General features: G+C 45.1%; 1 protein-coding gene across 1 annotated transcript in view; it reads left to right on the top strand.

The window, feature by feature from the left end:
- The first annotated feature begins 375 nt into the window (after nucleotides 1-375).
- The window catches only part of MVB12B (multivesicular body subunit 12B), a 263,019-nt gene continuing 250,361 nt past the window's right edge, over nucleotides 376-13,033 (top strand). Inside the window, exon 1 of the mRNA XM_047830755.1 lies at nucleotides 376-416. The gene's annotated coding sequence lies outside the window, so the exon portion shown is untranslated. The remainder of the gene's footprint in view (nucleotides 417-13,033) is intronic.

Below are 13,033 nucleotides of genomic sequence, written 5' to 3'. Positions count from 1 at the left end.
GGATCGAACCTCGTGTCCAGCTCCATGCTGAATGTGGATCCTGCTTGGGACTCTCTCTCTCCCCCTCTCCCTCTGCCCCTCCCTTGCTCATGAGCACTCTCTAAAGTAAAATTAAAATTAAAAAAAAAATATGATTACTGACCATTTGCATTTCATTTTCTGTGAATTGCCTGTTCATATTCTTGTCCATTTCCTAGTCTAGATTGTCTTAATGACTTGTAAGAATTATGGCTTACAGGGTAGTCAACTTTGTTAAACTTTGCATTTATGGCTTTTAGTTTTTATGCTTTATTTAAGAACCTTCCCATACCTCTAGTTGATAACACAAGCTCCCGTATTTCTTCTAACACCGTTGTTTTGTGTTCTGCTTTTAGGCCTGTAATCCACCGGAACTTTCTCCTTATGGATAGTGGGAGGTAAGGATATAATTTTATTTTTTTTCATATAAGAGTCAATTCCAGCATCATTTGTTGAGTGGTATATAATTTCCTCACACATCCGATAGTGCATCTTACTTAGATTAATACATCAATGGATGATCTATCTGAATTCCACTCAGTTCTACTATCTATTGATTTAATCGTCTTCTCCTGCACCAATGTCACACCATTTTAATTTCTATAATTTTACAAAGTTAGGAATCTTACAGAATAAAAAATAGATTATGTGTAACAGGTATTTGGTCAGTTCACGTGCGTTTGCTCTTCCGTATTAATTTCAACTTGTAAAATTCCATGAAAAATCCTATTGAGTTGCAGTTGATATTATATTGACTTTAAAGAGTATTTAAGGGAGAGTTTCTTTCATATTCCAAATGCTTTGAGCTTTTTATTTCCTCAGACTTTACTTACGAACTTTTTATTTTATTGCGTATAGCCTCTTCCTGTAATTAGTATTTATTGAGTCCCTACATTACAGCAGCCACTGTGCTTGGCACAAGGATCACCGGTGACAAGACAGTCCTGTTCTCTGCCCTCCTGGGGCTTAAACTTCCTTACCATTCCCTTTGTGGGCTAGAAAAATGTTACATTTTTTTTTAAATGCCAAGTGGAATGTGTTAAGGTTATGTATTCTATGTATGTAGATTATAGATTCTGAAATGTATCTAGTAAATCACCTTATTAATGCAATTATTCACATGTCCCATATTTTTATTTCTTTTTGCCTACTTGATTTGACAAAGTGATGCAATAATATTAAGGTATCCTATTAAGATTGTGATCTTGCCAAGTTCATCTTGGTATTTCTAATAGCTTTTGCTTTGTATATTGCTTTTTAAAAAATAGTACCATTTATTAGATTTTTTAATAAAGAAAATGGTAAAGAATATCCCATAATCTCACCATCAACATAATCCTTACCAATTCCCCAAACACACACACACACACACACACACACACACACACACACACACACACACAGAGTGAGGAATTTCAGATTGTACAGAAAAAAAAAACCCTCAAGCTTCCTGCTTTACTACCTACCCTCCTTCCTGAAGGCAGCCGCTGTTAACAACTTGGCAGATTTTGTCTCAGAGCACCTCCTTCCCCTGTAGCATTATTCCACAGAGAGGGCCTTGTGTTTCTGGAATGCCAGTGATGAGCTGAACCCTCTCTAATGTCATAGCCTCCAGGGGTCTTGGAGTAGGTGTTTTAGGGGCTACACCCAGCTCCTGCTGCCAGTGCCTCTTGCTTTGGAACTGCTTGGGCCTTCTAAGCGGTGCTTCCCAGACATTTATGTGCTTACAGATCCCTGGAGACATTGATAACAAGCAGATTCTGATTCAGTGGTTCCAGGATAAGACCTGAAATTCTGCATTTCTTTTTTTTTTTTTAATGTTTATTTATTTTTGAGAGAGAGAGAGAGAGAGAGAGAGAGAGAGACAGAGTGTGAGCAGGGGAGGGGCAGAGAGAGAGAGGGAGACACAGAAGCTGAAGTAGACTCCAGGCTCTGAGCTGTCAGCAGAGAGCCCGACTCAGGGCTTGAACTCACAAACCGTGAGATCATGACCTGAGGCCAAGTCGGACGCTCAACCAACTGAGCCAGCCGGGTGCCCCTGAGATTCTGCATTTCTAACAAGCTCTCAGGGAATAACCTGGGCTGCTGGTTCAGCAGCCACGCTTTGAATAGCAAGGTCCTGCCCTTAAACTTGTCTGCCCTTTGGAGCCCCCTGGGGAGTTTTATAAGCTGTGAGTGCCTGGGTACCACCCCCAGGAATTCCGATTTAATTGATATGGGTTGTGGCCTACACCAGGCAGATTAAAAGCCCGTCAGGTAATTCTAGCGTGCAGCAAAGTGTGAGAACCAAAGTTTTAAAGAAACTCTCGTCCTCATCTTCATACTTCTGCTGCAGAATTGCTCTCAGCAGATGCCTGGACTGGAGCTGCCGTTGAAGTCCCTGTAACCTGTTTCCCTGGGGTCCTTGGTGAGGACCAAGTTCCCTCCCTCGGGCATTTGCAGGTGCAGACTCGCTTTGATCTGTGCCTCATGGAGACTTTTGACTTCAACTTTTCCTACTCATGGGGTAGCTCCCTGCAGTCTCATGTCCTCATGTATTTCCATTCACCTTTCAGGAAGGCACCCTTTTTTGTCTTAGGAGAGCTCCCAGAGTGAGAGGTAATGAGATCAGAAAGTCCTGGCCATGCTGTAAGCATCCACCGAAGTCCTCACTTCCTAAATAGGTAATCCTTCCCTGGAGATCTAACCGAGGCCGCCTCCATCTGTCATTGTCCCACCCGGCCCTCCTTTCATCTTTCTTACCTTTGCAGTGCCTTTCCTTAGAAAAAGCGGCTCTCAAAGTGGGAGGTCCCTGGGCAGCAGCCTCAGCATCACCTGGGAATTGGTTGAAAAGTCAAAATTCTCAAGCATCACCCCGGTGCTACTGATCGGAAACTGTAGGGGCGGAGCCCAGAAGTCAGTGTTTTCTCAAGCCCTCCGGGGCATTCTTGTGCCTACTCAAGTTTGAGGACCCTTGCCCATGGTGCTGATTGATTTATTTGATCTGGGGTGGTGCTCAAGCATCACTGTGTTGGAAAGGTTCCCCAGGTGATTCTAATGTGCAGTCAAGGCTATGAACCACTGCTGGAGAAAGTCCTAATTCCTGAGATTTATCAGGCCATTCTCTTAGGGGCCAAGCAATAACTTGATCTCCAGCTACAGTGGTGCCATCACTTTGAAACTCACTTGGTAATGCTTCTAGTATTTTGTGCTAATCTTCTTTCTCTCTCCTCTCAGATTTGTCCAGATTTTCTGTAACTCCTTGGTTTAGATGCCCCAGTGTCTAAGTGGCGAGTTCCCAGTTGCTCCAGTGATATGATACACTGTGTGATATCATACACTGTGCGCGCGCGCGCACACACACACACACACACACACACACACACTCATGTGCGTGTGTGTAAGAAGCTTCTCCCACTGGTTCCCTGCATGTGGTTCCCTTGGGGAGAATTTTCCTAGTTTTCTCTCTGGGATCTTGCTTATTTTTCCTCTGGCATATTCCTCAGTCACTATTTCTGGTGTAGTCACAACTAAGATGTGGCCTTTTCTCTACTGCTCTGTCTGCCTTTCCCTTCCATATCAGTCTCTTCTACCTTCAAGGTCAGATTTGCCATTTCATAGCTATACCGTCTGGTCCGGAGTTCTCAATCATTCTTTTCCTCCGCTCAGTGGGGCTGTTTTTAATTGTTTTCTTTTTTTCCACTGCTTCCTGCTCTGATAGTCTGAAGTATACTTTTCTCTGTATACCTCAACTTTCTGGACAACTTCATTCTCAGAGACAGAATCCTCCAAGGACAGGATTTCTTAACTCCTCTCTAGTTTTTTGGGTTTGCAAAAATTTTATGGAGTTATTTCTCTGTGAGCCTAAGATTCCCGTTTCCTTTTTATTTGGACATTAATAAAATATGCTGCTCTCTTGAGAGTGAAGTCTCAATTTAGATCTCTAAAATCCAAAGCTATGATTATTCCAGAGCCAACTTTAGACCATGTGGTAGGAAGTGTGACCTGTAAGAGCTTATGAGGAAGCCACATAAACACACAGCTTCCTTTGGCCCCGAATGTACCATAAGAACACATAGAAAGGCGTGGAATTTTGGCAGCCTACCTATACTGTCTACCCGATTCTCATATTAATAGTATAAAGGTGGGGGCTCATGCATGCATATTGTGTAGCATGCATGGAACTTTGGTGCAGCATAAATTTTATGAAAACAATAGTAAGAACAAAAAGTCATTGTTCCTCTCCTTAACGTCTGAAAGGTTCGTGCGGTAGGCTGAATAATGGCTTTCCAAGATGTACATGTCTTAGTCTCCAGAATCTGTGACTATATTACTTTACATGTTAAAAGGGATATTCTGGGGTATTAGGTGAAGGATCTTGAAATGGGGGGATCAGACTAGATTATCCCAGTGAGGTCTAAATGTAATCCCAAGAGTCCCTATAAGAAGGAGGCAGGAAGTTCGGGGTGAAGAAAAGTTGATGTAACAACAGAAGCAGAGAGAGGTTGGAAGGTGCTAGCTGCTGGCTTTGAAGATGGAGGAGGTGGTCATGAGCCAAGGAATGCAGAGGCTTCTAGAAGCTGGAAAAGGCAAGGAAACATTCTTCCTGGAGCCTCCAGATACAGTCCAGCCCTCCCAACGCCTCGATTTTGGCCCAGTGAGACCTAGTTTGGACTTGTGACCTCCAGAAGTGTAAGACAATAGATTTGTGTTGTCTTAAGCCACTAAGTTTGTCTTAATTTCTTAGAATAGCAATAAGAAACTAATGCAGCATATGGATATGGATAAAGTGCCTTCTTTTCCCTCTAATCAGAGCATCCGCTCTGCTCTGCCTGCCCACTGAGGCCTCACAGCCTGCTGACGTCTGCTGAGAGCCACCTGCATGGCCCATGCTCAACTGGGCAGTGTATGTTCTGTAACAGCTGTAACCGCCCTTACCCTGAGGCAGCGGCACGACCCACTTTTGCTGAGGCCTGTGCCTCCATAAAAGCAGCAACTTGCCAGTGGAAACCGCCCGCTGGTATGGCCCCCCCCCAAAACCCTCAGTCCTTGAATATTAGTTTGCTCCCCTGTTCTGCTCCTAGTCTACCCCTGAATGTAACCCCCCTCTGAATGAGTAGACCTCCCCACCCACGTCGGAGCTTTGTCCCCGAGGGTCATGCCTGCACCTGCACATTTAAGGCTGGGAGGAGATGTCCAGAATGGGGGGCTTCCTGTGGACGGCCGGCTCCAGAGAACAGAGTGGGGAAGGGGCCGAGCTGCACCCGGTTCTTCACTCCAAACTCCCCTACCAAGCAAGTCCCACCCTTCTGCAGGGAGAAGTGAACGGGTGAGCTGAGGAGCAGGGGTGTTAGACCCGACAGAACCCGGTCCTCATGGAAGGAAACACCAAGGGCGGGGTGTTGGGTTTCTCTCAGCACCTCTGTGTCGTCCATGTCGCTGACTCCTCACAGCAGCCCTGTGGGAGTGGAGTCTGCACGTTTCATCCGGTAAAGTGGATCTCAGAAGTGAGGCACTTTTCTCACAAGTGCCAAGCAGCAAAGATGGGATTCAAACCCACCTCAGTCTGAATACACCTTTTGTTTTAAAGGCAAAGGCAGAAACGGTCTCATTGAGGGGCGTTGACTCAGGTCGTGATCTCACTGTTCGTAGGTTCGAGTCCCGTGTCGGGCTCTGTGCTCATTCTGTGTCTCCCTCTCTCTCTGCCCCTCCCCCCCCCCAGCTTGCACTCTGTTCTGTCTCTCCAAACTAAATAAACGTTAAAAACATTTTATTTAAATGGTCTCATTGAGAGCAGGTGAGGTAAGCCTGGGCAGGAGCACATCAAGTGGATGGGCCGTTCAAAGGGTCTTTCCAGTTTTCCCACCGGTTGATCCTGTGCACATTTTCTGATCCCACAAGAGAGAGGAATTTGTGTGTTTTGCCTTTACACTAACCATGTATATTTTCACGGCAACCACATGAGTTCTGTTCTGTTATTATCCTCAGTTTACAGTTGAGGAAACTGAGGCTCAGAAAAAGAGTAACAACTTGCCCAAAGTCACATAGCTAAAAAGTAACAGAACCAGGATTCCATGTTTCATGTCCACATCCAGCACTGCCTGGGGAATATGTGGCACAAAGAACAGATGAAATGGAGCGGACCACACCCTTTGCAGAATATATTGCTTCCAGAGAGGGCAGGAGAATGCTGCTTAGCGAAAAGTTGTATTTAGTCCCATGAGCGAAGCTGACAGGGCACAGGCAGCCTTAGCTCTTGTTGGCTGGGTCATAAAGTAGATAGGACAGTGTCACTCCCCTACCAAAAGTCCTCTATGGCTCCCCATTGCTCTTGGGAACTGGTTTAAGATGGCCTCCGAGGCCCTGGTAGCAGGTGCCTGTTGGCAGTCTGGTGCCTGTTCATCTTGCTAGCCTCAATTTCAAGCCACCTCCTGATTTCTTGTAATTGAATTTTAAATTTTATATCAAAGTTGATGTACATGATATAGAATCAAATAGCAGTGTAAAGTATATAACAAAAAAGCAGGGGTCCCTGCTACATCCTCAGTTTCCCCTTCTCATGAGGCAGCAACTTTCAGCTTCTGGTGATCTCTTCGGCTATTTGCCTTTGTATTTCAAAGCAGCCCTTTATGTTGCTAGTTCCACATTTTTGAAGAAAAATCTACTCACTTTCTAGTAAGAATTAGATGAAGATTTAGTTCTCTTACATCACACTACACACTTCCCCTCTTCTCATCCTAGCAACATGGTTACATCACAACTTTTGGTAATCTGAACATTCAGCATTTGTATAATTAGGGCTATGTAAAGATCGATCACGGCTGAGCCATGTAACGTGTACTATTAATACATTCTTTTGTTGCACAACTTTTGTTTTTCCTGGAGTTAATAATTCATTTGGTTTTTACACTTGCCTGGTTTTCTGATTCTTCACCACTTAGGCCTCAAACTTGCCAATGAACCAAAATACTCCTCCCGGTATCGTCACATTCATCAGGTAATCTATCGTATTTTTTTCTCTACTGGACATAGCTTTCCTGTGGCCTTACATATTTCTGTTGTGATCCAGAGTTATTTTTCTCAAGGCTTCCCTGGCGTATGACTGTCATCTTGGGATATTTCCTTCCCATCCTCCAGATTTTCCCTGTACCTTTTTGTTGGATCTCATTTCCCATATTCCATCCTTTTGTCTTTCTTGGTTTTCTCCCTCTTTTAGCTGTAGTATGTCTTTTAGCAGCATCCTCAGAAGGAATGCTGAGGAGCTAATTGTTTTTTTTTAAGTCTTGCATGCCTGATAATGTATTTATTCTTCTTTCACAGTTAATCAATAACTGAGATGCCGAATTCTTGGCTGGCAGTTAATTCCCCTTATAATTTGAAAATCTTTGCTCTGGGTCTTCTAGCTTCCAGATTTGCTTTTTGGAAATTCAATACCATTCTGGTTCCTGGTTCTTTGTGTACACATTTCTTCCTTTCTGGAAGTTTCTAGGATCTCTCTTTATTCTTGGTATTCTAAAATTTCACAATGATATGCCTAATTTTTTCATATTTTATTTTCTGTTTTAAAGAAAATTCTCTTTTTTATTCTAACTTCTGGGTTATCTTAACTTTATCTTCCAGTCCTGTCATGTTCTCTCAACATTCCTTTAAAAAATACATAGGTAGGGACGCCTGGGTGGCTCAGTTGGTTGAGTGTCCAACTTCAGCTCAGGTCATGAGCTCACACTCCATGAGTTCGAGCCCCACGTCAGGCTCTGTGCCAACAGCTTAGAGCCTGGAGCCTGCTTTGGATTCTGTGTCTCCCTCTCTCTCTTCCCCTGCCCTGCTCATGCTCTGTCTCTCTCTGTCTCAAAAATAAACAAAAACATTAAAAAATATATATAGATAGCATTCTGATCTCATTTTATGGCTGCAGTGTCTTATCTTTCAGAGGATATTATTTATAGATATTTATTCAAATGTTTCCCTGCTTTCTGTATTGTTTCTCTTTCCTCCTACTTGATTTTTCCTATTTTCCTAAATCTCTGGTTTCCATCTTTCATTCCAGAGTTTTCTACAAATATCTGGTGATAATCAGCTGTCATTCATATTTCGAAGTATTGTGTTAAGACCTGACTAGAAGCTCTGTGTAGATGCGGGGGGTTCACCGAAGGTGATCTGACAGACACTGGCTATTTCATTGGAGAGCCCTTTGTGGTCTCTCTAGACCTCTTTCCTTGTGCTAGGCAGTTTTCCCAGAAAATACATTTTTCCAGTTGCTTGACCTGGAGGAAAAAGACAACTCTAAGCCCATCTGCCAAGCATCCTGTGGGCACCATGAGAGGACAGGGATGCTGGTTTGAGTCTGGGCCTCACTCTTTGCTTAGCTAGTGCTGCAAACCCAGAGCCTCTGGTCCACCTCTTAGAGGGTAAACTTTGTGTGTTTGGCTGTGGTGGGAGGTATGGTCCGTCCCCCGAGGCGTGAATGTGGCCTCTCATGTTATGCCTTCCCAGTCCCCTTGGGATGTACCTAGTGTCCATCCCTGAGCCCTTCCCGGGTCTCTGGGGCCATTTAGTTTCCTTCTAGTTGGCTTCCCTTCCTGCAGACTCAGATTTCAGCTTTCCCTGCTCTGTAAGTCAGTCACCATCATCCATTTTCCTGGATTCCAAAATTTTGTTAAACACTCTGTCTGCTTTTGTCCTCCCTCCTGTTCTCTTTATCATGTGGGTTTATACATCTTTAAATTCCATTACAGTCCATTTTGGTAAGATTTCAGGAGTGAGTAGAAACAAATTCATCTTCAAGCATCCATTTTACCTGCAGTTCTCTAACTTTCTCTATTGTTTTCTTTGCTGGAGCCGTATCTGCTCTCTCTCTCTCTCTCTTTTCCCCTCTATGATTCTTTTTTTTCTTAAATGTTTATTTATTTATTTGGGGGGGAGAAGAGGGGCAGAGGGAGAGAGAGAGAGAGAGAGAGAGAGAGAGAGAGAGAGAGAGAATCCTAAGCAGGACCCGTGCCATCAGCGCAGAGTCCAACGTGGGGCTCGATTTCATGAATGAGTCGGATGCTTAACTGACTAAGCTACCCAGGCGCCTCTCCTCTCTCTCTTAGATTCTTAAGCATGCTAAGTTACTTCCTGCGTCTGGGCCTTTGCACCTGCTCTTTCCCGTGTCCTGGAACCCGCTCCCCTTCTTTCACTGGCGCTTCATGTGGCTAACTGTGACTTATCGTACATGTCTCAACTTAAAAGTCATGCCCTCAAAAAGACTTCCCCCATCCTGGGCTTTCTAGCTACCTAAAGCAACTTCAGTAGCCACCTCTGCACAAACCAGAGGTGCTTCCTCTGCATCCCCTGTGGCCACTTCCTCCCTCAGAGATGCAGGAGGTGTTCAGAAAGAGGGAGAGAAGGAAGGAAGGAGAGTTTCCTCCCAGAGCCTTGAGCATCCTCCTGCCGGAAGTCCCCCCGGCCTGGCGACTGCCTCTTCCACCCTCTGACCATGTGTCAGCTTCCCTAAGTAGCCGAGCTGGTGCCTGGGAGCCCTCCCGGCTGCTGGCCAAGAGCAAAAGGTCAGCAGAAATAAGGGCTGCCCTTTGTTCTCTCAGCCTCCCCAGCCCTCCAGGACTTTTTACTCACACTCTGTTTATCTCTGTCTCTGCCACACTCTATGGGCCTCAGCCATTCCTCTGTGTCTCTGTGTGTGTCTCTTTTGTCTCTGTCTCGGCATGTCTCTCCCTTTCTCTCCGTGGGCGCCTGTTCTCTCTCTGCTCATCTCTCTTTCCTCCTCCTCCCCCACTTCTCTTCTCCTATTCTCTCTCCCTTTCCATCCACCCACCTCATTTTCCCTTTGTCTTTCTCCACACTCCTCCTGCGCCCTCTCTGGCTCTGAAAATGCCTCTCTCTCCCCGGCGCCCACACACTCGGGGCGTCTCTGAGCCTCCGTTCAGGTGCACGGTCGGTGGGGGCCTTCCTGCAGTGGGGCCCCAGGTGTGGTGTGGCCTGGTGGCCGGCCGGACCGCCTGCTGTCTAACACTCTTGTAAGGTTACTATTTATCTAGTGCAACCAAAGTTGGCACACACATCTGGCGCCTGGTACTTAGTGCAATTATTTATGATTTCCACCAAGATTTAAAAGCTCATCGCCGGCCTTGTAATGCAGTAACTGATTGCGCTGCTAATGTAATTAAGAAAAGATTATGATGTCCACGTGGCGTACCAGATGGTGGCATTCATAGTAATCGGCGTGCACAACTGGCAGACAACTGCACAAGGGCAGCCGAGCGGAGGCAGCTGGAGACCAGCGTCTTCCTCCAGCCACTCAGAGAGGAGAGAGGCTGCGGGGAGTGCTGGACAGTGCAGCATGGGCAAGGGAGGGGACGGGGAAGGGGGAGGACAGCTGGAGAGGACGGGTCCATCTCCCCTGACCTGCTCCCCCACAGACACCCACTCAGGCTCAGGCACCTGTGGACACATATACTCGGACTGGTGTAAGGGACTCACTTGTTCCTTCATTTACTCAAAAATAATAAACAACTAGTTTGGTTCGCTTTTGCAGCTAGTTGTGCTAAGCCCGGGGACTACATGGATAAATAAAGCAGACATGATCCCATTCCTTGTGGAGCTCAACAGACTAGGGAAGGAATACGCATTGATCAGATAACCACAGGACTAAATGTGAAATTGAATTGTGATCAGTGTGACAAATGAGAGGTGGGTGGCATCACAAGGGGTTTCACGGGGTATTTAACTTGGTCAGGGAGTTGAGAGAAAGCTTCTGTGAGGAAGTGACAACTGAGATGTGATCTTCCCAAGAGATGAGAGGGGGAAAGGTGTTTCACCTGAAGAGAAGAAGCAAAACTGGAGAAGAAGCCAAGACTATTGATAAAGCCGTAGCCATTAAGATATTGTGCCGTTAGCACAGGGGTAAACAAGTTGACCGATAGAACAGAGAAGAATCTGGAAACAGATCCGCACATAGATGATTACAACATTTATGACAGAGGTGACACTGTAGTCCAGTGGGAAAGAGGTGGGTTTTTTTCAATAAATGGGGCTGGGTCAATTGGCTATCCGTGTGAAAAAAAAAATGTCTCTAGACTCCTACCTCCCATTAGACACAAAAATCAATTCCAGACGATTTGCAGAGCTAAATGTGAAAGGGAAAACAGTAAAGCTTTTAGAGGAAAACATAGGAGACCAGTCTTGTGACCTGAGAGTAGACGAATCTGTGTTAACAGGACACAAAAAGGCTAAGTAAGGAAAAATGCATAAATTGGATGTACTAAAGTAAAAAAAATTCTGCTCCTAAAAAACTCTCAGCAAGAGAGGGAAAAGCTAACTAACAGACCGAGAGAAGATGTTCACAATTCAAATATTTAACAAAGAACTTGGATTCAGAATATGGTTTTTATAACAGCTACAAATCAATAGGGAAAGAACAGACAATGCAATTGTTTTCTTAAAAAGACACCTCATAAAGGAAGAGTTTCCAAAGGCCAGTAACCATACGACAAGGTACTAGACTTCATTAGTCACCAGAGAAATGCAAACTAAAATTTCAGGCAGAAACCACTGCCACCTACCAGAATAGCTAACATTAAGAAGAACAAAACAGCAAACACTGAAGAGGCTGTAAAGAGTGGGAAACCTCGTGCACTGCAGGTGGGAAGGTATATTGGTATTTCAGCAAACTGTTTGTCATTGTCTACCAAAGCTGAATATGTGTGTGTATATATATATATATATACACACACACACACACACACACACATTAGGAGTAGTGACCCACTCCTAAATGTATACTAAATGTTTACTTTTAGGATAGGTTTGAGTTTATCAAAGACATGTACTAAAATGTTCCCCGTTGCACCACCCATAATAGTCAAAACCTCAAACCTGCCTCAATACTTGTAAATAATACGGATGAATTGATCAAAACAGATCGGTTGTGGTATATGCACACATAGGGGTGTTACACAGAACTGCAAGTAAATAGATGCCTGCTACACGCCACACAGGTCTCTTACATCTATTTATGCGTGAAAGCGGACAGAACAGAAGCGTAGACACCGGATCTTCATCTATAGAAAGTACGAAAACTCGCAAAACTAACCCACGGTGTTCCAGGCCGGGAGAATGGTTCTCCCCGGGGAAGGAGAGGCTGGAACAGGACGCGAAGTTGGTTCTGGAGTTTGGGAGTATCTGTTTCGTGCTCTGGGGATGGGTCACGTGGGTGTGTTCGGTTTGTTCAAGTCCTTGCAGGCGTGTACTTAGGACACGTGCGTTTTCTTCCATGTGTGTTATGCTCCCATAAGAAGTGTGAAGGAAGGAGGAAGAGGCCAGTGTGGCCGGAGGGAGCGGAGGCTAAAGAGAGAAATGGGGGAAAAGCAAGCAGCCCGCAGGCCCTGGCCATGTCAGTGAGCAGTTGGAAGCCATTAGAGGGTTTCAAACAAAAGTTGGGGTGGGAGTCAGGGGCGGAAAGGGGGTGACGTGATCTGTTTTGCATTTCACACAGATCAGCCTGGACCTTTGTTTAAAGAGGACTGACTGCTCGTGTGCACTTATCTCCTTTTTCTCCCCATGCTGCCAAAATGCATGGAAAGAATTAAAAAGGATGTACACTTACAGTGATGAAAAGAACCAGGAAAAGAGATATCATGAGCCAGACCTTTCAATGAATTTCTGGAAGCTAAAAAGTGGATGGGAGAGAGGTATTGATGGAACCGCTCAAGGGACCCTGCGGCTTCCGTGTGGTCCAAGAGCTCTGTTTACAAAAGGATTTGATTCCACAGAACCTGGGAGAGGCTTGGTCTCGGGGATGCCACCACATGCAGAGGAAGGTGCAAGGGACACGTGGAGCTTGAAACAAGGGGATTAACTGAAAGCCGACAGGAAAGCCATTGACTGCTGTCCCCCCCAACCCTACACCTACACACGGATTGCAAAGAACAATCAAATAATAAGAAGGGACTCTGAGAAATGAAACAAGGAATTACGCGAATGAAAAATTCAATAGAATTAAAAGGTAAATTCAGGGAGATCTCCCAGAACATAAGAC

This window comes from Prionailurus viverrinus, chromosome D4, assembly GCF_022837055.1.
Source record: "Prionailurus viverrinus isolate Anna chromosome D4, UM_Priviv_1.0, whole genome shotgun sequence".
In the NCBI taxonomy this organism is placed as follows: Eukaryota; Metazoa; Chordata; class Mammalia; order Carnivora; family Felidae; genus Prionailurus; species Prionailurus viverrinus.
Note: the sequence above shows the minus strand (reverse complement) of the source record. Positions and strands in the feature narration are given on the sequence as shown.